The 25,157-nt window shown below is 32.9% G+C and overlaps 1 protein-coding gene across 1 annotated transcript in view; it reads left to right on the top strand.

The window, feature by feature from the left end:
* Nucleotides 1-20,641: 20,641 nt before the first annotated feature.
* The window catches only part of Nox (NADPH oxidase), a 200,882-nt gene continuing 196,366 nt past the window's right edge, over nt 20,642-25,157 (top strand). Inside the window, exon 1 of the mRNA XM_089646440.1 lies at nt 20,642-20,727. The gene's annotated coding sequence lies outside the window, so the exon portion shown is untranslated. The remainder of the gene's footprint in view (nt 20,728-25,157) is intronic.

Genomic DNA, 25,157 nt, shown 5'->3' with positions numbered 1-25,157 from the left:
ACGGTGTCCGGAAATTCGTGAGAATTTTTTAAAAGTGGGAAACAGGAGAATCTACATCACAAAAAAAAAACTTTTTTTTGATCTGGGTATTTAAATATATGGGAAAATATTTTTCTACATTTTTTGATTTTTTCGCAACCAATGGTTAAAAAACTTTAAGCGCAAGGAAAAGCATTTTAATTTAATTTCAATGCATTTTAAAAGACATTGAACATCTGATACCGATGCTTTTGAAATTTGAAAAAAAAATTCTAACTTCGATTTACTCAAAAACAAAAGCTCAATAAAAATTGCTCAATATCCAATAATTAACCTCACTAGGACTAAGGACGGGTTGTTTCGGAGAATTTGAAAAATTCATCAAATTTCAACGTTCATTTCTGAGTACTGTGAAAGTCTTATTCAAGTTCTGTTATTATATCATCATAGGCTAGTTGCATGACAGAACTGAAATAATAACAGAACTTGAAAAAATCTTTCACAGAACTGGAAAATGAACGTTGAAATTTGATGAATTGTTCAAATTCTCCGAAACAACCCGTCCTAAGCATGTTTCGATGATAACTAAATTACATTTTACAAACAATGAACAGCATACTCATTTGATGTCCTCCGTGGTTGAGGCCTAAAGTCCTCGACTACAAATCCGGAAGTTGCGGTTTCGATGCACGGCGTGCACAAGTAAATTTTATTGAATAATTTAACCATTTGATTTAAAATACTGTACATGATATTTGCGGCACGTTTCAGAGTGGAAGATATTTAAGTACCCCTTGGTGAAAGACCAGCATTCAGAGTTGAAACGGTTGCTTGATATGGTTTTAGCCGTGTTTGGTGAAACCACCTTCCTCTTTCAACATACTTCCATTATTAGGAATTCCATGGTCTCACTGGCTCCAGACGGGAGCAGTTGGAACTTTTACACGGTATTCACATTTAAAAAGAAAACAATTATCATCCCAACATAAAATCACACAAGTAAGAACTCATTATATAAGTCCAATGGGTCTTTCAGATTTGGATAATGATAATAAAGGTACTTAGTTTATAATCAGTAATAGAAAATTCTTTTAAAACTATATGCATTTCCTACTGTGGTGAGAGTGAAATGGATAAGATACACGCGTAAAAATAGACCACATTCATGTATTTCCTGTTGTGGTGAGATAACCAATAATATGTTTTCCTCGTGGAAGAAAGTAGCTTACTACCTTCCATGGTTTTCCTATTTCTCTTAGGTGATGTTTAACAAAAACGGCGCTATAAAAATGATCTTATTATTAGTATTTTTATAAGTGTTGCCAGCTAATTCTCGTTAACACCCTGCATACCCAATTCCTACCGATTTATAACAAGTTTCTCTACTTTTTTAAACTCTACGTTTTTAGGTTCTAATAAAAAATATATGTTATTTTTAAAGATAATATCTTTACATTTGTTTTGCCGAAACGTTACTCAAATGAAATTCCCTCGATAGAAAAAAAAATCGCAAAGTAAGCTCAGAAAATAATTAAAAACACGTTTTTTTCTGTTATTTAATTTGTTATAGGCATAAAAAAATCACAGTGTATCAACTTAAACATTTGTCATGAGATTTTTGCTCTTTTCCAAACGAGTCGTGTTTTATTAAATGTTTTTGCTATTTTCACTTAATAATAATCGTTTTTTTAATATTAGCGCGTTTCCTCTAACATTCGTATTTACATATCTTCCTTTAAAACCATTTTCGAAAGCTTATTACGGGGCCTTAACACTGAGGCCAAACGAGCATAATTTTGTGAATCGTGAGTCGCATTTTTTGGGTCGCATAATTTACGCTGCATTCTGTTTCATATAAAAGCCCGGATTGTGCCACACGGCGATGCAAATCACAAATGTAAACATCGTAAAAACGGTTCTAGAACTAAACTCATTGAATACATAACTTATTCTAGTTATATATAAGCCTAATGAAGTTGATACAGAATTATTTTGCGATCTTACATCCCTGCCTACCTCTGCTGGGAAACTGCGTGATGGTTAATTATTTGGCTTAATTTAAATATTTAATTTATCTATCACCCAGCTGCGTCTAAATAAATAAAAAATAAATAGGTGCCACTCCGTATAAATTATATATGCATTCGTTAACAATGATTAGTTGTGTAGCTCTATTTTTATTAATGAGTTCATTTTAATTAACAAGGGTCTAGACTAGTTTTGATTTCACGGCAAGAGTTGTAGAAATTGTTTAAGTCATTAAATTTTTATTAAAAAACAGTATTTGCATATTATTTGCGTGGGAGACAGATCTATGATATCAGATCCTTGCAAAAACGCCTTGCAGTTGTCGTACATAACGACCATTGATAAAAAAGAAACACAGTAAATAATTAACAAACTATGTAGGTACTAATAAATCACGCTATTTTTTTAGAATCGGTGAATATAACCGTGCTGAAAGTTCATGTTGTAAGTTAAAGCAAAGTAAAAAAACTGATTTTCTTCCAGATCGACACAGTTAACTTTGTAATTGGTGGTTTATCTTTTGCAGATAATGGAGATACAAGTAGAAAATAAATCCCTGGACTTAATAACAAGAAAAAACTTACTAAATAAAATTAGGTGATACCATAGACATAAACAAGTTTAAAAAAAAATATCACACTACGAAGATGAGGACATCAACCAACATGAAGATTAGGTCTACAGCCATGAAGATGAGGAAATCAATAAACGTGATGATGAAGTTTACAGCTGTGAAGATGATAAAATAAAAAAAATGAGGTCTAAACACATCAATATGAGGAAATGAACGAATTTGAAGATGAGGTCTACAGACATTAAGATGAAGAAATAAACAAAAATGAAGTTGAGGTCTATAGACATGAAGATGGGGAAATCAATATATCTAAACATGAAGATAAGGAAGTCGAAAAATATGAAGATGAGGTCTACAAACATGAAGACGAGGAAATCAACAAAAATTAATTTGAGGAAATCAACTAACATGAAGATGAGATCTACAAAGATAAAGATTAACAAAATTATCAAAAATATCAATCAACACCGCAACACAAATCTACAGTCCGCCTAGGAACAGAAATCACAAGTGAGGAGGACTTTGAATATACCATTGAAATACATATCTTTAATGGACATTAAAAAATGTACCTATAATAATAAAAACCATCAGGCCGTTTTCCGCCAGTGTATGCAAAGAGAATGAATAAAACTTTGTAATTCACATTCAAACATACTCTTTTGTTATTCTGACTCTCGACATGACCCGACTCAAGTATTTTATTCATTCCCCGACTGCTTCAATATTGACTTTCGCGTCATATTTTCTCCTGGCACTACTTTCTCATTCATCCGCTCCATGTGGATCCCAGGTTCCTCCTATCCCAGGTCACTTATCTCAGGCTCATGCACCATATTGACTTACTTGAGGAAACTAATTCTGTGAGTCTGGAAACTAGGCGGAAAGCAAACCTAGCCATTATATCTTCCAAAATTTGGAACAATTTTATTGATAGCCCATTCCTCTTGGGATGCTATGATTTATATGTACCAGACCACTACAGCCGAAGTCGATACCATGACTTATTCAGAGTACCAAAAGGCAAAACCGACGTCCTGGCAAAGCATAGCATGACGAGGGGAGTGGTGCTGTTGAACGAACTAGCAAATAATTTGGATGTAAATGACTGTTCTCTAAACGACCTAAAACAATTATTGAAGAGTCACTTATCCAAATTCTGATATGATGTAAAATTGTACTGTGTGTAAAATTGTACTGTTACTTGAATGAATGTTCTGTTGTACAATAAAAAATAAAATAAATAAATAAATATATGTGTATTCACATGGTTATACTACGCGTGCATCTCAGGGATCTCATTTCCACATCATTCAGTCTATATTCATTCATTGAGTCAGGTATATAATCATATTATATACCTACTTACTGTAGTGATTTTCTTTGAAATAGCTTAAAATTATTTTATTTATTTATTAACACTCCTTTTAGGTGCTTCTATTAAATTATACATTATTTATCACACACATCTAACCGAAAACCGGCCACAATAACACTTGCTCCGTGCAATTCTCAACTCTAAAATTCAAAATAGCGTTTTTCATTAAGAAAATAAGTGCTCAATCGACGTAGAAAGTCAAGGGCTTTCCGCCAATATATCAGTTTCGTAATATTAAAACTTAAAATCAACGTAATTATATGGTTTAGTGTTTTTGAAAGTGACAGTTCGGCCCGGTCCAAAGGACCCGGTCTTTGTTAGTGTTTTAGTACTTAAGTCAGTTCTAATCTAGTAAATAAGAGACCACCCAGACGTTAAAAAACATTTCCCATCGAGTGAAATCTGGCACGGTCAATTCAGCATAGTTTTAGATTCCTTTTTTTGTGTTAATTTTGATGTTTATGTTTGCGGTAGTTTTTGACAGTTGGCGTTTGTTTTCGCGGCTGTACCGAGTGAAGTTTATAATATTATTAACTAGTGCTTAGTAGAGGATAATAGTTATATGTTTACAAAGTGAACAATAACGCAGAGAAGACCACTCCAGAATTACCTTCCATCATCTATGGATCAACCGGACGATAACGTACGCCGAAGGAAGAAGAGAGGCGGCGCCCCCCCGCACTCTCCCACAACCGCCGCCGCCGAGATCCCGGGCACCAGCTGCAGCAGTCCCAGGCTAGAACTAGGTGATATTTCGGACGAGGATTCGGACAATTCTGAAGAATACTTTAGATCTGGGAAAGAAGCTCTAAGCGATGTCCAGATGGCGCTGGAGGAATTGCAGGACATTTTAGCTGAAAAGCAATGTAAGGTAAGCAAGGAGCAGCAACTAAAAATTGCCAGAAACGTAACCTACGTAATTGGTGCTGTATCACAACTTACATTGGACAGAGAAAAACTGAGAGCTGATCTGACTACTGCCCAGGCTGGTTTGAAAGTGGCCCAGGCGGAAAAACGTTCGGTTGAGGACTGCAACCGTCACCTCGCGGAGAAAATTCAGCAGCTAGAGGCGGACCTAGGACCTGTGATGCGACGCGTCGCTGAAGCTACTGAGGCTACCATGTCATTTGCGGACATCACCAAAATAAAAACTAAAGATGCGACTCCATTGCCGATCACTCGTACAGGACAAGCAGTAGGACCTACAAAGCCTACTATATGCGTTTTTCCTAAGCTGGATAGCATTAAAGACAGCGAGGAAACAAAACAAAATGTAAGAAAAACTTTAAAGCCCTCAGCTTTAGGTGTCCGAGTAACCGGCATGAGAAACATACGAAATAAGGGAGTAGCGATTCATACTGCCAGTGTTGAAGACCAACAAAAATTATTAATTGCGCTCACTAATACGAATTCAAGTACTTTAAGCGCACGACTACCAGCAAAAAGACATCCCAAGGTAATATTTTTCAATGTACCTAGAGAGTTATCCGATGAGAGCTTCCTGAATAGCGCTTTAGCTGGAATTCCAAACATGGAGCAAATGGACACTGGAGAGATGATTTCGAATTGCCGACTCAGCCATTTGGCTGGCGCTCGATCTGGCTCAACCTGTCATCGAGTGTATGAGGTTCCGGCTAAGCTACGTCATCTGTTAGTAGAACAGGAACGGGTATTCGTGGATTGGACGGTGTGCCGTGTACGAGATTTTATAGGGCTTACTGTGTGCTCTAATTGCCAGATGACTGGACATTCATTCAAATTTTGTAAGGAAAAACCAAGATGCGCTCACTGCGCCAAGGAAGGACACGGACGTGAATCGTGCCCAAGCGCTGAAGCCAAGCCGGTATGTGCAACATGCACGAGGTTCGGTAAGGCCGCGAACCACCCGACGGGAGACAAGGAATGCCCAGCTTATCAAGCAGCACTATCCAGGGACTTGGCAACCATCGACTATGGCTTTAAATAATTATATAGAAGATGACTGTGAAGTGGACTTTATAAGAACAAACAATTTGAATCAATGGGTAAAAATGAAACGTAAAAGTGAGATAGGAGATTTAATTTGCATCCAAGTTAATATTAGATCAATATCTAAATATTGGGATGTATTACATGTATACTTAAATAGTTGCTGGGAGTTTGTAGACATTTTAATGCTATGCGAAACTTCCATACAAACTGACCTTATTGATTTATATGAGATACCGGGCTACACATGCTATAACTATTGCCGCACTAACAAGTCAGGTGGGGGCATTCTACTATATGTTCGGAATAATATTGTATTTAAACAAAAACAACTAGAATCGTTTTATTTTGAAAATGTATTCGGTGTAATTACTCTTCCAAATAAAGAAAATATTAGTATTTTAGCAATATATCGACCGCCGAATCTTAGCAAACAATCATTTATTGGGGAAATAACATCTGTTTTGACAAGTTTCATAGATCCTCTCGATAATGTTTTGTTCTTTGGGGATGTTAATCTAAATTTGATGAATTACCAAGATCCTGCTGTAATCTCATATGAAAATATTCTAGCTAGCAATTACTTAATCAAGTGTATAGACGGCGTGACTAGAGAAGCAATTGTAGACGGACGCGTTACACGCTCATGCATCGATCACATTTATGTTAGGTACAATAACGGGCATAAACAAGTGGACGCGTTATCAGCGTGCGTATGCGAGATTGCTATAGCAGATCATTACATGGTCGCAGTTAATATTAAATATGACGAGCAAAAGGAACCTTTAAACATTGCGAAGGAGATTATTGTTTTGTCCCAAAAACGTATAGACAGCCAAATACATAAAATAAATTGGAATTCCTTACTTGATGAACAAGACAGTATTACACTGTATCAAAAAATTAAAAACAATTTTATTAACCTATACGAAAGATGCACAGTATCATTCCTGAAAAAACCGAATAAAAGACCAAACAGGATCAAAAATTGGATAACTACTGATATTTTAGAGAAAATTAAAAAAAGAGATTTGCTATTTCGAAGGTGGAAGAATTCACCAACCAATAAAAATGAATACAAGGCCTTTCGAAATAATGTTAACAAACTAATTACTAAACAAAAATCATATTTTTTTAAAGATAAATTTAAAACATGTTTCAATAATACTAAAAAAACGTGGGATGAGATAAATAAAATTTTAGGAAGAAAAACTAAAAGCAATTGTGATGAAGTCATCTCGCGATATGTGATAAAAGATCAGACAGTGGAAAGTGTAACTAACCAATATGTGAATTATTTTTCAGATACTATATGTCATATGTTGCACAAGTGTGATTTTAAAGCATCTAATATTGATACAGTAGAATTACCTCACAGTATGTACCTACCTAAAGCAACTATCACGGAGATAACAAATATTGTTAAAAAAATTAAAAACTCAAAATCTGCTGCAATGGATAGTATAAGAATGCACGACATAAAAAAACATATAAATATTTTAGCCCCAATTATTACGCACTTAGTAAATAGACTTATTACTCAAGCAGAAATACCTGATGATCTAAAGTGTGCTATAATTAGACCTATTTACAAAGGTGGAGTGCACTCAGAGATAGGAAACTATCGACCTATCAGTATCTTGCCTGCACTTGAAAAAATCTTTGAAAAATATATTTCTTTAAAATTAAACAAATACTTACAGAAATTTTCCATTATAGACAAAAATCAATATGGCTTTCAAAAGAAAAAGAGTACTGAAATATTATTACAGGATTTCTCGAATTATGTAAATAATGAATTAAATAAAAAAATGCATGTTTTAGTATTATTTATCGATAATTCCAAGGCGTTTGACACAATTAATCCGCAAAAATTATTAAATATTCTAGAAGCAATAGGAATCAGAGGAAATCTACTAAATTTATTTAAAAATTATCTATCTAATAGACATATCTGTGTAAAAATATTTGAAAAACTGAGTGGGAAAAAAAAAATGTACGCCGGTGTCCCGCAGGGGTCAATTTTGGGACCCACCCTCTATATAATATTTGTATCAATAATGAGTAAACTATTCTCACATGTTAAACACTTTGTATATGCTGACGACACGGCACTGGTCATATCAGATGAACAATTATATACTGCAATTAAATATATGCAAGAAGACTTTATATCTCTGATTAAATGGTGTCATGACGTAGGATTAATTATAAATACAAAAAAAACTAAACTCATGCACATAAGATCTCCACATGCAAAAGTTTCCATCATGCCTGAAATAATTTCTCATAACTTTACCTGCATCCATCAAAATATTGTGCAGCCCTGCTCATGCGAAACGATTGAGCTAGTAAACGAATATGTTTATTTGGGCGTGACTGTTGATTGCTACTTTAAATGGGACATACAAATACACAAAATTTGTAAACGGCTGCGGGCGATAGTGGGTAGAATATACAAATTGAAGTGTTTCGTTCCTGTGAATACCTTAAGAATTATTTACATGTCACTCGCGGAATCAACTTTAAGATATGGAATAACCACTTGGGGACATTCTTGCAAAACAAATTTAAATTACGCACAATCAATACAAAATTCTATCGTTAAATTACTAGTTAAAAAAAATATTTTTTCGCAAAGACGAAACATTTCACTTTTGTATCAAAATTTAACAGTTTTGCCGGTGCAGGCCTTATTGTGGTATAAAATATTAATTCAGCACATATCTGACTCTGAGTATAAGAGGAAAGTTGAACATGGGCACAATACTAGGTTCACAAAGAATGAAGGCATGCTTGTACCTAAACATAATAATAAATACGGACAGCGAACCCTTGAGTATAATGTGCCTAAAATATATAATATGCTACCTGGTAATATTAAAAAATGCGAATTTCCAAATAGAGTCAGATATTTGCTGAAAACATGGCTACTAGGTAGAAATAATTTGTATTAGGCGATTTAATGTGTAAGTTTATTGTTATTGTATAAATTAAGGTCTAAGTTGTAATCTGTAAAAAGTTGTAATAAAAATCCTGTTTGACAAACTACTTAACTGTAGTTTAACGGGATATATATGAAATAAATAAAAAAAAAATAAAAAAAATATGTAAAGGTCATGTCAAGAAAATAATGGTATATTATCCATTATATGAATAAAGCAAGGAGAGTGTGTCAAGACATAGATGTGTGGCGGTCTATCATCTCTGCCTACCCTTACTCGGAACTGTGTGATGATTATTTAATTAGCTGATAGTAAAATTTGAAAAAACAAATTAGCACAGTAAAAAAACATGGCATCATTGATTCATCTTTTGGATGACTGCAAAGTTAACCACTTCAAACTGTATTTATGTGACAGCTGATTTCTTGGCTAATTTTAAAACATTTCGGTAGCTGAATACTTAGCGTACGACAGTTCCAAATTAATTTCCTATATTTTATGAAATAAGCATAAATCTTTCATTAAGTCCAAGTTGTTCTTTCAACAAGTTTAGTGTGTCCACAGCGAGTATCGTAAATTTAGTGGAACTAGTTCTGAAGAACTAGACTTGTCACTATCAGTTTTGTTTGTGGGATGTTATTTATAGGCTGTAAGTATTTTTTATCACAAATGTGGGGACTTTATGCGCAGTTCTCTAAAAACTATTCGCATTGGTGATATTTTTTAACGAGCGTTGCGATTTTGTAAATTTAAAAATAAAACAACTAAACATCACGCCGTTTTACCGTTCAGGTAGGCTGAAGGTTGAACCGCCACACAACCCTTTGTATTTGCACACACTTCCTGTGTCATTATAAATCAAGCCTAAAACACATTACGCTATAAAGCGGGATTGCATGCCGTTTCTTAATAAACTTTTATTAAATTCTTAATATATCGGAACACGTGTCGATGCAAAAATATAATGACGATATGCGAAAATTTTAGGATTTTTGCAAACATGTGTTTACTGCGGGATAAACAAACGGGATTGCAGTCCCTTAACGAATATATATTGCATTCGCTAAGGGACTGCAATCCCGTTTTTAACCAGATTACCAATATTTTCAAGAGATTCTTAATAAATAAGCACTCATTTTTCTCTGTGGTACAAACATAACAAATATTTTTGTTTAAAAATGTAAGATACCCTAAATATAGACTTGGCGAGAGAACATCATTTAGAATCAAGTTAGTTGAAATACCTTTAGCTATGTTTTGTGACAGATATGAATAAGCGGGTATTAACCAAGCATTCTTTTCACTACCCTCACTCTCTTTCCTCACTTTCCTTCCTGTCCTCAGTTTTTCTGAGCCCATAATACTCCTGCATACCCTAAACCCAATGAGTAAACTATATTCTTCTTCTGAGATGGTTTTCGATCGCTGACTTAGCCATCAACGCTTCTGTTAATGAACTGAGATATTTTTGTTCATACGCAGAAACTGTAGTTTGCAGAGAGTTTGTTAAACTCTATTTTTGTTCTGAGATGGTTTTCGATCGGTGAATCTGCCATCAACACTACCTACTGTGAATGAACTGAGATATTTTTGTTCATAGGCAGAAGCTGTAGTTTTCAGAGAGTTTGTTCAACTCTATTTTTGTTCTGGGATGGTTTTCGATCGGTGACTCTGCCATCAACACTACCTACTGTGAATGAACTGAGATATTTTTGTTCATAGGCAGAAGCTGTAGTTTGCAGCGAGTTTGTACAAGTTGTTACGAATGTTGATTCCATGTTGCAAATATACCGAAAAGGGGAACGCATGATAATTTATTAAGCATACATCAACGTAACTTCAAATATTTAAAGCTCTGTCCTGCAAAAATCTTTAATTTTTATGTGAAACAGCACAAGAGTCCAAACTGCTCTCAACCGTCTGGAGCCAGTGAGACTACAGCATCCCCAATTGGGGTATTTTGTTAGGCTGAAGGTCGTGGAGAGAGATGAGACGAGAAGAGGAACGTGTGGAAGTATTTAGCTATTCAGATATGGTCATCAAACACAGCCAAAACCAATTCCAGCAACGTTTCAATTCCAAATGGTGGTCTTACATCAGGGCGATACTGAGAGTATCTCCCAAATAAACTATATATTATTTTAATGAGTAATTTTTAGTGAAATAACACAAATTAACGAAATAAAATTTTCTTGTGCCGGGATTTAAATCTGCGACCTCCAGCTTGCAAGTCGAGAACATAATTTTATTTTATTTTTTGTAAGAAATAAACACCTTTTACATAATATGCAATGATAGATATAAATATACAAATTAACTGAAGTCAAGCCACGGAAGTTTTTTATGCTAAAGTTCATTGGAAATTAAGTTTTAATATCTTAAAATTAATTTGGTGTTAAATGAAGGGGCGAGGAAGAGGAATATAGGAAGAGGATAGGAGATGCTCCCGAAACATTCCATACTCTCATATTAATAATCGATCGTACGCATTACTTTATATCGATATTTCTTTAGGTTATTACCAAAAATGTCAATGTTGTAAAATTTTGTATTGTATTGTACACATTATACGAGGAATTGGGGAATCATATAGTAATACACTTTTTTTGTCTGTTATCGTCCAAATACTGTGAAATAACCGGCACATGATGAAATAAATTGAATTTTAACTTTGAAATTTGAAGATATGTTCAAATTCTGTGAAACAAATCATCCATATTATTGTATAAATTTCTGGATGACCTAGTTTTAAATCTCAACACTTGTTAGAAATATCCGTAATGTGGTTAACAGATGAAAGAATTGAAGTCTAGTAATAAATCTAAACTTTATTCAATAAAGCTGCTGCCACACGCAAAGCTCACATCAAAAGTTAATGTACAGCGCATCATCTTTTCTACCGACACACGACGCTATCAAATATTTCTTCCTATGGTAGGAGAGGGGGTCAGTTGAATTCGAGAGCGGCCGAGGAACATAATTTCATCTGTCAAAGTGACAACTTTACTTACTGACAGCTTGAGCACGTTTTCGAAATGGATGATACTTGTCGCCTATTGCTGGATCTGTTGGACAGCTCATCCTCAGATGATGATGCCGCCAACTATATAATTATAAATGCTATTTATAAACTTTTTAGATTTTAAACAATCTGCGCGTAAATAGCGCATTTTCACATAACCTGACATAACCTCTCCGTCGAATCAGGAAATTCGCAGTTCGCACGCCGATCGACGAAAGCGACATATAATAAATTATTGTAAAATAAGCTCACGTCGATTTCCAAAAATGTCGAAGGCAAAGGCGGCAAGGACCAACACCAGGGCAGGGAACGAGAAGAGAGCACGAGAGCTGACGAGAGCAAACCAGATTACCCAGGAAAACAATTGAAAACAATCAACAAACGAACAAACTAGAAGCTTCTCTATGTAGGCATCAGGCCGTCCAACTTTCTCAAAAAACCGAATGATATTACCATATAAACATACTGAGTTAAAAATATGATTAATTTTGAAAGGGCGAAAATTTGTTTACTTCAAATTCAAATATTGATTATATTTATATTTTAAATATATGTTAAGTATGTTTGCCAAATAAAGTTTTTTTTATGTTTCTAAATTTACTAGCACACATGACGATATGAGCTAACATAATAAATAAGAAATGCATTATTAGGCTGCTTATGTCATGGCTGTCAAAGGGAACACGGAACTTAGTTGGTAGCTCCGTAATTAAAATGACCCCCTCTCCTTTTTACGGCGGAGAGGGGGACGCATAACTTTTCAAATATCGCGTCGGGAGCGGTTACGTAAAATAAATTCGGTTAGCGAAGTTCAGAACCACACTTATGGCGCGTTATCTTTTTACGTGTGTCGGGTCTGTATGGGATTGTATGACGAGCGCTATTGTGCTTTATATTATCTGTTGATGTGAGCTTTGCGTGTGGCAGCAGCTTAACTAGTGTTAGACTGCACTAATTTCTGCAAGCGTGATCAATAAATAGCCTCGATTCAGTAAAAAAAATCCCCCTACATGGTCATAGCTGGTATCTAGCGGTGGTGGTTAAATGTGGTGGAGCGGGGTGGTGGGTTCTCATTGACCGGTGACACACATTCACATTTCAAAGTCACACCAATTAATGCCCATATCGGACAAACACCCGGCATCTGCAAACCGATATTGTGCAGGCATTGCCAGTAATACAGCGTTTCCCAAACTGAGAAAAAATATTATTTTAATTATGAATATGAAAATGAAGACAATGTTGAAATTTTTTTCTAATTTTTATCAAATTTATTTTGTAAGCCTCCGTTTTAAGTATTATTTGTTTTAAATATTGATGACAATATTAGTGATTTCTAAACAAAAATCTGAAACAGAAAAATCAGAAAAGGAAACGGTCACATCTGGGACTCGAACCCAGGATTCTTGTCTTTCCGGGACAGTGCTCTACCAACTGAGCTAATGGGACCCTATTCCTCTCGGTAACTTTTAACTGTATCATACTTCGAATAAGAACTATTTGAATTTGAATCTTGCGATCATACATAAAGATAGTTGCCAATAAAAATGTGCGGAAAAAATGAAGACAATGTTAGTAGTTCTTATTCGAAGTATGATACAGTTAAAAGTGACCGAGGGGAATAGGGTCCCATTAGCTCAGTTGGTAGAGCACTGTCCCGGAAAGACAAGGATCCTGGGTTCGAGTCCCAGATGTGACCGTTTCCTTTTCTGCTTTTTCTGTTTCAGATTTTTGTTTAGAAATCACTAATATTGTCTTCAATATTTAAATATTACAATTTGAGGTTTTACTCAATAAAGTTATTCCGAAACATAAATATTATTTTATTCTTTCGTATATTCATTAATATTATTTATTATTCAATTTATATTTAAAAAAAATTTATTTGTAAACAAGTTCTGGTGTGTAATTATTATTACGCGTGACGTTCAATTCCTGAAAATATTATGTTACCATCAGAAATCGAAACAGCTGTCACGCGTAATAATAATTATACAGCAGAACTTGATTACAGTAAACCGTTTTTTTAATTGAATAATAATTTTATTGAATACATACAATAAAAATTTAAAATTTTAATGTTTTAGCTCATTATGATACAGTTAAATATGACAGGTGGTAGAGAAAAGCTCCAACAAGTTCTGGGTTCAATTCCAAGGTGTGACCGAATATTTTTCGGACTTTTACATTTAAAATTTTTCGTTTGAGAGTTGTGAATATTATCTACATGATTAAATATTATTATTTTTTATATGTGAAATAAATTATTAAATTAAATTCATTTTGGCACCCTTTTCAAAGGTGTGGTCGAAGAAAGAAGTGCCTAGTAGATTTTATTTTTCACCTGAAAATGAAACAAGAAATCGGGAACAATCTTTCTCATATATTTTTCAGCCCACAGGTTGACAATCTCTGCTCTAAATTTTATATGCTTCTACCATTTCAATATATATTTCTATCCATTACCTATTTATAGTTAATAAATATAATCATTAATACATAAAACTTCGCTGGCAAATTGCATAAGTATCTACCTACCTTTTTATACTCAGCAATTTAAAAACAATTCTTTAAATGGCGTTCTTTTTTTTAACAGTATGATTTAAAAATAAATATATTTATATGTACACGTATTAATTTTCATTAAAATGTGCATACAATTTTCGTAAGAGTGCTTAGCAATTCATGTTATTAATTTAACGTTTTTACCAAGTAGGCGCTTGTAATAAAAAAAATCCAATTTACCATTTTACGACAAACAGCCTCACAACACATTACTATAATTGATGATGGCATAGTCCCAATGGTTCCGGACATTCTACTGACAAAATTTACAGGTAATTTATTTCAAAGCCATCTGAGAAGCTATCAAATAAAAAGTAGTCTCTGAATTGATATTTAGCGCAAGCGATTCTTACCTCATCCTTTAATTGTAACTGTCATTTCAAAAAATAGATTTTGAATTTCGTCATATTATATTTCTTATTTGCTAACTAAATTATTTTAGGGTATATAGGGGTGTAGGCAGCCACTACGCGCGCATTTAGTAGCCATAATATTATTTTTCCTTATGGTATCCCCAGCGTGCTACTTACCTGCTGAGCGGAGCAATCGCCCATCTTCATTCGCTGTTGGGGACTGGTTCGGTGTAGCGGCTCGCGTACGTGGCTAGCCTACATTTCTTCTGATATTAATGTCGTGTTTGTAATATTACACATAAGTGTAATAAACGATAGATTCTGTGAAACACAACCTTCTTTATTTTAATCAACACGACACCCCTTTAGCATGCGAAACGACGAGGTAAGCGTCGGCCTTCGCATCCTATAGGAGTAATATATATATATGGTAACTTTATTGGTAACTAGTTGTACAACACTACAGTTGTACAACACTACAGTTGTACAATACTACAGCTGTAAAACACTACAGTTGTACAACGCCACGCGTTGTTGTGTCTCCTTCGAGAACTTTCAAGAGCATTCTCAAACTTTCCGGAACCTTTTAGACTACCGACACACTCCGCCACTCAGTTTGGAACCTTATAGAACCTTCTCGAACTTTCTCCTTCCAGAACCTTCTAGACCATATTCCAAATGTGAATTAATCATCTTGACCAACCAACTATGCTAATTAATCACCTTGATCAACCAACTATGTTAATTAATCATCTTTGTAAACTAACTATGTTCATTAATCGTCTTGATCAACCAACTATGTTAATGAAATAAATAAAAAAACTTGTTTATTCCAGATCTCGGGGAGGGTGGTGAAATCCCACGAGCTCCATATTATACATAGAATATTATAAAATTAAAATTAAAACCTTCAAAAAAAAATTTTTTTGGGTCTAAATTTCAAATTTATATTCGAAAAATTTGTATTCCCGTGTAATTTGGTCTTTTGCAAGTTAAATTTAAGCCCATTAAATATACCGATCTCGCCAAATGCTGATCGGGTAGAACCGAGATTTATTACTGTGACCGATAAAAGGTCATGTTTTGCTCTAGAAAATTATGTTACCTAACTACGACAACCTCTGGCAGGACTGATCCAAGAGATGATTCGTAAACCGTCTGCTTCGGAGATCAGGTAACCAAGAGGGAAAATATACTCGATGTAACAAAGATTAATGGAACGAAACATACTAATTCCTTTCGGAGGAATGATACAGGTGTAACCTGTTTCCTCTGTGAATCCATTAGTGGTTGTTAAAATTAATTTCACTGTCTTATAAATTGCTATATAAATGTCATACTTGCAAACTGATTACCGTAAATAAAGAACAATTGTTGTTACCGTTAAAATTGTGCATTAATTTAATATTCCCGTCACACCATAGCTTTTGCTGAAAAACGAAGCAGAGTTCGCCAAAAACTGAGCGATTTTCGCCAAAAATAACGTGAATTTTGGTAAAAATAACGTGAATTTCGCCGAAAAATAACGCGAAATTTTCAGCTCCCTAGTAATAATGATATTTTAATTACTTTAATCGAAAATTTTTTTTTCAGCGGTCCATTTTAACGACTTGATTACAATTCAGATAGCTGTGTTGTGTTTTTAATTTATGATATTTATGACGCATTGACCTGCATGTTATAATTTTTATTAACAAATTTTATTGGTACAAATGTTTATTACTTTTCTAGGGTCAAGCCCCTGGGATATCATATCACTTTCGATTTACGGACCTCCTCAAAAGAGGCTAATTTACATAAAAGTATTGTGAAAAAAAAATCTGAGGTCCAGCAACTATATAGGTTAATAAAAATATAATACTTCCAATTGTGCATATGAAAAAATACATAGAATTTTAAACTGTATAATTATTAAAAATATATTTGTAGTTTTTTTCAGGAAGTCAAGTTTCACAAGGTCACAATGTCTCAATGTCACAATGTAACATTGTCACAATGTAAGATTGTAACAATATAACATTGTCACAATGTCATAATGGCAAGATGTAACAATACCTCAATGTCACAATGCTACAATGCCACAACGTGATAGTGTCATAATGCCACAAAGTCACAGTGGAATACTGTCAAAATGGCACAATACTACAATTGCACAGAGCCACATTTTCAAAATGTCGCAACGGCACAATGTAATATTATGTCAATGGCACAATGTCTTAATGAACAATGTCACAATATCACAATGTGACAATTTCACAATGTCACAATGTAATATTGTCACAGTGTCATAATATCACAATTTCAAAATGTCACATTTTCACAATTTCACAATGGAAAATCGCTACAACAATGACATATTGTCACAATGGCACATAGTCATAATGTCACAATGCCATAATGTCACAATGCGACAATATCACAATACCACGATTGCATAATGCCACATTTTCACAATGTCGCAATGGCAGATTGTCACAATACCACAATGACACATAGTTACATTGTCATGATGCCACAGTGCATCATTGCAAAATTTGTGCTGATGGAAGAAAAAAACTGCTTCAAAGAAAAGTTCAATATTACTGAGAAAGAATCACTGGTAAATCAGGGTGCGAAATTTAAAATATCGATATGATTTCGCGATGATTTCACAATCAATCCATCAACAAATTTGAATACGTTCATTAGTGGACAAAAAATGGCATAATTTTTGTATATTCGAAAAACGGATGATAAGAAAGATATAATATAAATGTGTACTATAAAAATTGACCATTCAAAGCACAACAAACAAAGTAATTTGACACATTAATTCAGATTATTGCAATACTTATATTTTTCTGATTATACTCAAACTAATTATATAGTTAATCATTTAATGAATTATTTAAAATGATTAGACATAACATTACTTGTAAATTTACCTCCGTTGTTTTAGTTAAGATTATTCCTGTATTGTTTTTACTATTATCATAATTAGTTTTTTTTTCATCACAGGCAAAATGAAGCCAGATTAAATGCATGCACTTAGGAAAATATAAAAAAATGTAAGGTATGTTTTTAATAATTGATGACAATATTAGTGATTGTTGAACAAACATTCGAAGCAGAAAAATATACGGTTGCATTTAGAACTTGAAGACCCTTGCCTTGCCGAGGCGCCGACTGAGCTAATGGCACCCTATCTCCTTCGGTCATATTTAACTATATCATACTTCGAATAAGAACTAATAACATTGTCTTCATCTTTATGTATGAACCCAACATTCTACCCGAACTAAATGCAATCTAGACAGCGTCTTAGATAAATATATGTTATTTTTATTTTAATGTGCGACATCTGTTGACTTTTTCTGCAAGTTCTGGATGAATATTTTTTAAATAACAATGTGTAAAACCTCAAATTGTAATATTTAATTATTGAAGGTAATAATTGCGATTCCTAAACGAAAATGTGAAACAGAAAAATGGTTCTAAAACCTTATCTTTTTAAAATTTAGTTTAAGAAGGAGAAAGCGTAACACGGCATAATAATGCATTATGCCTCGACTCAATACACACTTAGAATTGTGAGTATTGCTTCTTTATTAGGAATATCTTGAAATTAATGGTATTCCGGTTAAAAACGGGATTGCAGGCCGTTTCCTGATATACTTTTAGCTAACACGTGTTCGTGCACCTATATTTGCGTTGTATAGCATAGATATGCAAAAATATAAGGATTTTTATGAACACGTGTTCCGAAATCATATTTTTTTAGAAAACCTATTAATTCATTCGTTAAGGACCTGAAATCCCGTTTTTATCCCGGGATTACCCATAATTTGAAGAGTATCTTAATAAATTAGCAATATTAATTTTTCTCCGTGTATGCTGTAAAGTTTATCCTTTAGATTTACGGAATTCAATACTTCGTTTGTGTGAGAGCACTATGAAAAAATGTTTATGGGAGATTCATTGTTTATGAGAGATACATTGTTTATGAGAGATACATTGTTTACGGGAGATACATTGTTTATGGGAGAAAAATAATTTATGGGAGTAAAATAATTTATGGGAGAAAAATTATTTATGGGAGATGCATTGTTTATGAGAGATACATTATTACGGAATTCAATACTTCGTTTGTGTGAGAGCACTATGAAACAATTTTTATGGGAGATTCATTGTTTATGAGAGATACATTGTTTATGGGAGATACATTGTTTATGGGAGAAAAATAATTTATGGGAGTAAAATAATTTATGGGAGAAAAATTATTTATGGGAGATACATTGTTTATGAGAGATACATTATTACGGAATTCAATACTTCGTTTGTGTGAGAGCACTATGAAACAATTTTTATGGGAGATTCATTGTTTATGGGAGATACATTGTTCATGGGAGATACATTGTTTATGGGAGATACATTATTTATGGGAGATACATTGTTTATGAGAGATACATTATTACGGAATTCCATACTTCGTTTATGTGAGAGCACTATGAAACAATTTTTATGGGAGATTCATTGTTAATGGGAGATACATTGTTCATGGGAGATACATTGTTTATGGAATATACATTATTTATGGGAGATAGATTGTTTATGAGAGATAAATTATTAATGAATTCAATACTTCGTTTGTGTGAGAGCACTATGAAACATTATGGGATATACATTGTTTATGGAAGATATATTGTTTATGGAAGATCCATAGTTTACGGGAGAAACATTGTTTATGACACTCAGTCCGCCTAGTGCTAATTTATTTAAACATCTTAGCCTTAGTAAATTATCTCCGAAAAACTATATATATTCGTATGACAATTACATTTTAGTTAATCGCTTCATATATAAATATATAATTACTTATTTACTACAATAATTCTTTTCATTTATACCACATCAATGTACGTAATTATTATCTTTATTCTACAGATGGTGAATTCGGGCGTGCAATAGTTTCAAGCTGTTTTTCGTAATACAATCTCATTTTACCTCTGCTCTAAACGTCTACATATCTACCTACTGTCTATAGTTACGATAAATAACGAATTAAAATACACGAGAAAACCGACTGTTTTAAAGTATTGCTAATGTATTAAAAATCTCTTTAAATTATTCGTATTCCTGTCAAAAACGGGACTGCTGGCCTTTAATGGATGAATTAGGTAACATATTTTCTCATACTATCAGTTAAACACGAATTTGTTACGGCGATCGATTTATTATCAGAACACGAGTTCTTAAAAATGCTCAAATTTTCACATTTCGTCATTATATAACAGGATAAATGCAGCAGCATGAACACGTGTTCCGATATATTATGAAAGTACTAATAGTTTATTAGGAAATGGCCTGCTGCCACTTTCTCAACACAATTTTAATACATTTGCAAAATTAAATTTTCTGATAAAAATTAAATTAAAAGATAAATTCGATAAAAACTACAAAAGTAATTCCCCATAAAATTATGACTTTTTAATTATCTCACGAGGAGAAACTAATGATACATATTCTAGTATATTTTAAGAAAAAGTGATTGTTTTTGAAATTATTTCTCCCCATCAGTTTTAAATGGTGTTCATTTCACGATTAGGTTATAACTTTTACTATCTATAAAAAAGTGATAATATTATATTTAATAATGAATATTCATATAAAATAATTAATTGACTGACCAATGAGAGCCTAATTCGCACGAGGAGTTAATTTGCATTCGCACACGCCCTACCTCCCCACCAGAGCCCGCCCAGTACCAGAGAGCGGTGTACCGGCGAGCAAGCCGCGTTCCTGCTTCGAACTGACTACATTCCCCGGTTCGACTCCAGTCCTCGTCAGTTAGGTACACCCAATACACCTGCCGCCTTGGTAGCGAGTACCGACAAGCTATACTCGTGAATACGTCAGTGCGCGTACAGCGATTTACGGTATAAATATTAACAAGTTCGGATTACGTATAAAAAATCTCGAGCTTTTTTGTGCGGTTTTTTTGTTCGTGACTACTCGAATTATGCAGACGGGTGTTTTTCGATATGAATGTGACTTAAATTGGACAATGTTAATTTATTTGTGAAGAAGTTCGGTGTAGTTTAAGATCTTTTTTTGGTCATGATTACTTTAATAATGCACATTTTTGAATGAACTAGTTTTTTTCCGTGACAGATGCGGATGTTCATTTCTTCTCTGCGGATGAACAATATTAATTGACTTGTGAAGGCTTTCGTTTTGAGTATTTAAGGCAAATTAAGGCGTGCCTTAATAGAAATTTTTGTATAAATATTTAATTATATTTTTTTCTTGTTTCGTGATTGCTATAATGTGACTTAAATTTAACTATATTCCTACGTATTTATTTATTTCAAAAAAAAATTGGGTTAATTCAAGATCTTTTCGTTCATAATTCATAATGAATGAGCAGATAATTGATTATTTATCATTGCAAATGTACCATTCTTAAAAATGAAAGTGACAAGCTATACATATTGAGCATTGCATCGATCAAATTATTACAATTACATTTAAGAAAAAGATAATACTTGAAATCTTAACGAATAATGAACAGAACAAGACACAGGAAATAAAAAATAACGGTCACATATATAGGGATTGAACCCAGGTTCTCTTGTCTTACCGATCCTCGGTTCGATTCCTAGTTGTGACCGTTTTCGTTTTTAAATTTTTCTATGTGTTGTTCTGTTTCATGTTTCGTTTAGATTTATAAGTAATATCTTCTTCTTCAATAATATATTACATTAATGGGTATTACCTTGAGAATAAGAAAAAGTTATTTTGAATATTACAATAACGTTAAAGGGATAAAAAAGTTGTTTTGAATATTACAATAACGTTTAAAGGATAAAATAGTTGTTATTTATTTATTAACGGACATCGTCCAAATTACAAAATAATAACACGAATAAAGTAAAATGAAAAATACAGGAGTAGACAAAGGTACATGAAAGCAAAGACATAAGGTAGATATAATATAAGAAAATAAAGTGACAAGTCGAATCAATCCAAGAATACGCCGTGGGTCAGGACCACGGGACACTTATAATATTCCGTCACTTGTTTAGCGACTGGCAAAAATCATTCAGACTTATCCCAAAAAAGTTAAGGTTTTGACTCGAGTTGACCAGTCTACACATTCTGGACAATGGTGAATAATATCCATAATTTGTCGAATGATTGTTGAGAAAGAGCAGTTCATTATTTCTTGGTCTTTGCGAGGGGATATTGAAGGGAATGAGTTGCAGTAGAGTAGGTGAATCAATAATACCATTTATAATTTTGAAGAAGCCAATGAGGTCATTTCTTTCCCGACGGACTTCCAAAGGAGAGAGGTTTAGATTTAAATCAATTTCATCATATGAGTATTTGCCTTTTTCTAAACCTAGCCTCCTAGCAATCCCTCTTAAGAACCGATGTTGAACAGATTCAATGCGTCGAATGTGGACAGCATAAAAAGGAGACCAAATAACACAAGCATATTCAAGATGGGGGCGAATCAAGGAGCAGTAAAGAGTTCTAAGGGTATTTACGTTTTTGAAGTCATATGATATTTTGAATATTACAATAACGTTTAAAGGATAAAGACGTTGTTTTGAATATTGCAATATTAAAGGATAAAAAAGCTTTTTAAAATCCATTGAACAAATAACTACTTGAATTTGAAATCTTCTTATTGATTACTTCTCCACAAAAAATATGCATTAGTTTGGAAAAAAAATTATTTTTATAACGAAGTTTGTATTACCTACGTACATATTTTACTTTTACGTCAGATTTGTAGACGGCTTCTTGATTATTTATTCGAGTGAAATATTCCTATAAATGGACGATATTGAATAATAAATATGCATATTTCGAAATTCTGTTTAGTGATTTGATAAAAAAAATTGTTATGAAGAAATTCTTATTACTTACTTACATTAGTTAATTTCACGGTAAAAACTTCATAACCATACACTCAAATTATGCTCATGGTTATTTTCAATTGGCAAGTGCGCAATAAACTCGACAATATTGAATATGAAATTCCATGAGATCATTTTTGTTTATATTCAGTAAATTAGTAAAGTATTGTAGAATTCAAATTTCTACGCAAATATTTGATTGATACGTCGAGATGATGAATGAATTTTTAAAACGACTTGTAAAATAAGAATCAACGTTTACACGAATAATAAATTCGATTGCTAATAATATGAATAATCAATATTGATGTATGAATTGAATAATTTATTAATTTATACCTATTCATAGCCAATTCCATTCATTTAAATGTTTTAATGTGTCTTTGTTAAAATAAAATCAACTTTAAAAAAAAGAAAAAGGTTTTAAATTCGAAACATTCTACACAGATAAACAGGTAGCTTCATTTGTTTTACAAGTCTTTTACATTCTACACAGGTAGCTTCATTTGTTTTACAAGTATTTTACATTCTACACAGGTAGCTTCATTTGTTTTACAGGTATTTTACATTCTGCACGGATAGCTTCATTTGTTTTATAGGTATTTTACATTCTAAACAGGTAGCTTCATTTGTTTTACAGGTATTTTATATTCTACACAGGTATCCTAATTTGTTTTACAAGTATTTTACATTCTACACGGGTAGCTTCATTTGTTTTACATGTATTTTAAATTCTACACAGATAGCTTAATTTGTTTTACAAGTATTTTACATTTTACACAGGTAGCTTCATTTGTTTTACTGGTATTTTACATACTACACAGGTAGTTGCATTTGTTTTACAGGCATTTTACACTCTGCACGGATAGCTTAATTTGTTTTATAGGTATTTTACATTCTACACAGGTAGCTTCATTTTTTTATATGCCATTTACATTATGTACGGGTAGGTTAATTTGTTTTACAGGTATTTTACAAAAGGTAGTTTTTATTTAGAAATGTAAGGATTTCCAACGCTAAACCTTTAATAGCGCTATTTTGTACAAATATTAGATTACGGGAAAAATGAGTGTTGCTAAATAAATATTTATTCAAATTATTGGTAATCCGGTTAGAAATGGGATTGCAGGCCGCTAAACGACAAACTTTTTGAAAATTCATAATAATATCGGAACACGTGTTCATGCACCTGCGTTTGTATTAATAATGCACAATGATGAAATGCAAAGATTTTAGAATTTTAATGAACACGTGTTATAGCATCGTGATAGTTAATTGGTATTTTACTAATAGTTTATCAGGAAACCTATCAATTAATTCGTTAATGGCATGCAATCCCGTTTTTCACCAGATAACGAATAACCTAAAGAGATTCTAAAGAGATTCTACACGGCTTAAAAAGGCTATACAACTTTAAAATATCATAAGAAATAACTACATAATATATAAAATAAGCAGATATCAAAAGGATTATAACTAGAAAGTCGATGATTTTAACAATTTTAATTTTAAGAATGAACCAGACACAGAAAATCATAAATAGCACGGAATTACAAAAAATAAAACTTAAAATTTTATAATTCCAACAATGGTGATAATATTTTGAAAACAGGATACCCAAACGAGTATGACCTCAGCGAGTAAAAAATTCCGCAAATAAGTATCCTAAAACGAGTTATGATTATTGATACAATATGCTTATTTCTCACGTTTTTAGAAATGTTTTGTTGTAATAATAAAAATAACACGTTTCAAACCTAAATAGAAACATTATTTGAAAATTTTGTAAATAAATGTTTAGTGAAATTTTTTGCATCACATTATTTACAATTTACGTGCATCTTCTCTAAATAGTATAAAACAAAATCGCTATCCGCGTTTTTCTGTTTGTGTGCTTAGTTTTTCTAAACTACGCAACGTATTTTGACAGGATACGCCGCGTACGCGTTAGCTAGTTTCACTATAAAGCAGAAAATATATTATTTTAATCTTCAAGTATGAATCAACTTATTAAGGATTAATTTACGATAAAGTCTTCATTTTTGCAAGTCTTGCAAAAATAATTTTTGACAATAACTGATCGAATCATATTTTTTATTTTTTTATTTATTATTTGCAAAACGGTATAAACCAATACATTGTAATATCGGTTAATTGCAATAAATTACAAAACTGTTTAGTTGCAATAAATTACAAAAAAGTGAATAGCAAATACATTTTCAAGTGGGACAAAAAAAGGTGTCAAATGTAGGTTTACAATGTTAAGTCTTGAATAATGATATTTCACGTTTAAATACGTTGTAGGAAATGTGGAAAATATCCACATTTCCTGCGAGGCAGTTAATTATCCTAGTGATTCTTCCCAACTACATCACCATTGGTAAGTTAGTTCTGCACCTAGGAAGAATCAAAAGCCTGTGTTGTGTTGTATTGGGAGATCG

This window comes from Hesperophylax consimilis, chromosome 24 (assembly GCF_061612785.1).
Source record: "Hesperophylax consimilis isolate HC1 chromosome 24, BYU_Hcon_1.0, whole genome shotgun sequence".
Lineage (NCBI taxonomy): Eukaryota > Metazoa > Arthropoda > Insecta > Trichoptera > Limnephilidae > Hesperophylax > Hesperophylax consimilis.
The sequence above is the reverse complement of the archived record's forward strand: the minus strand, read 5'-3'. Positions and strand labels throughout refer to the sequence as shown.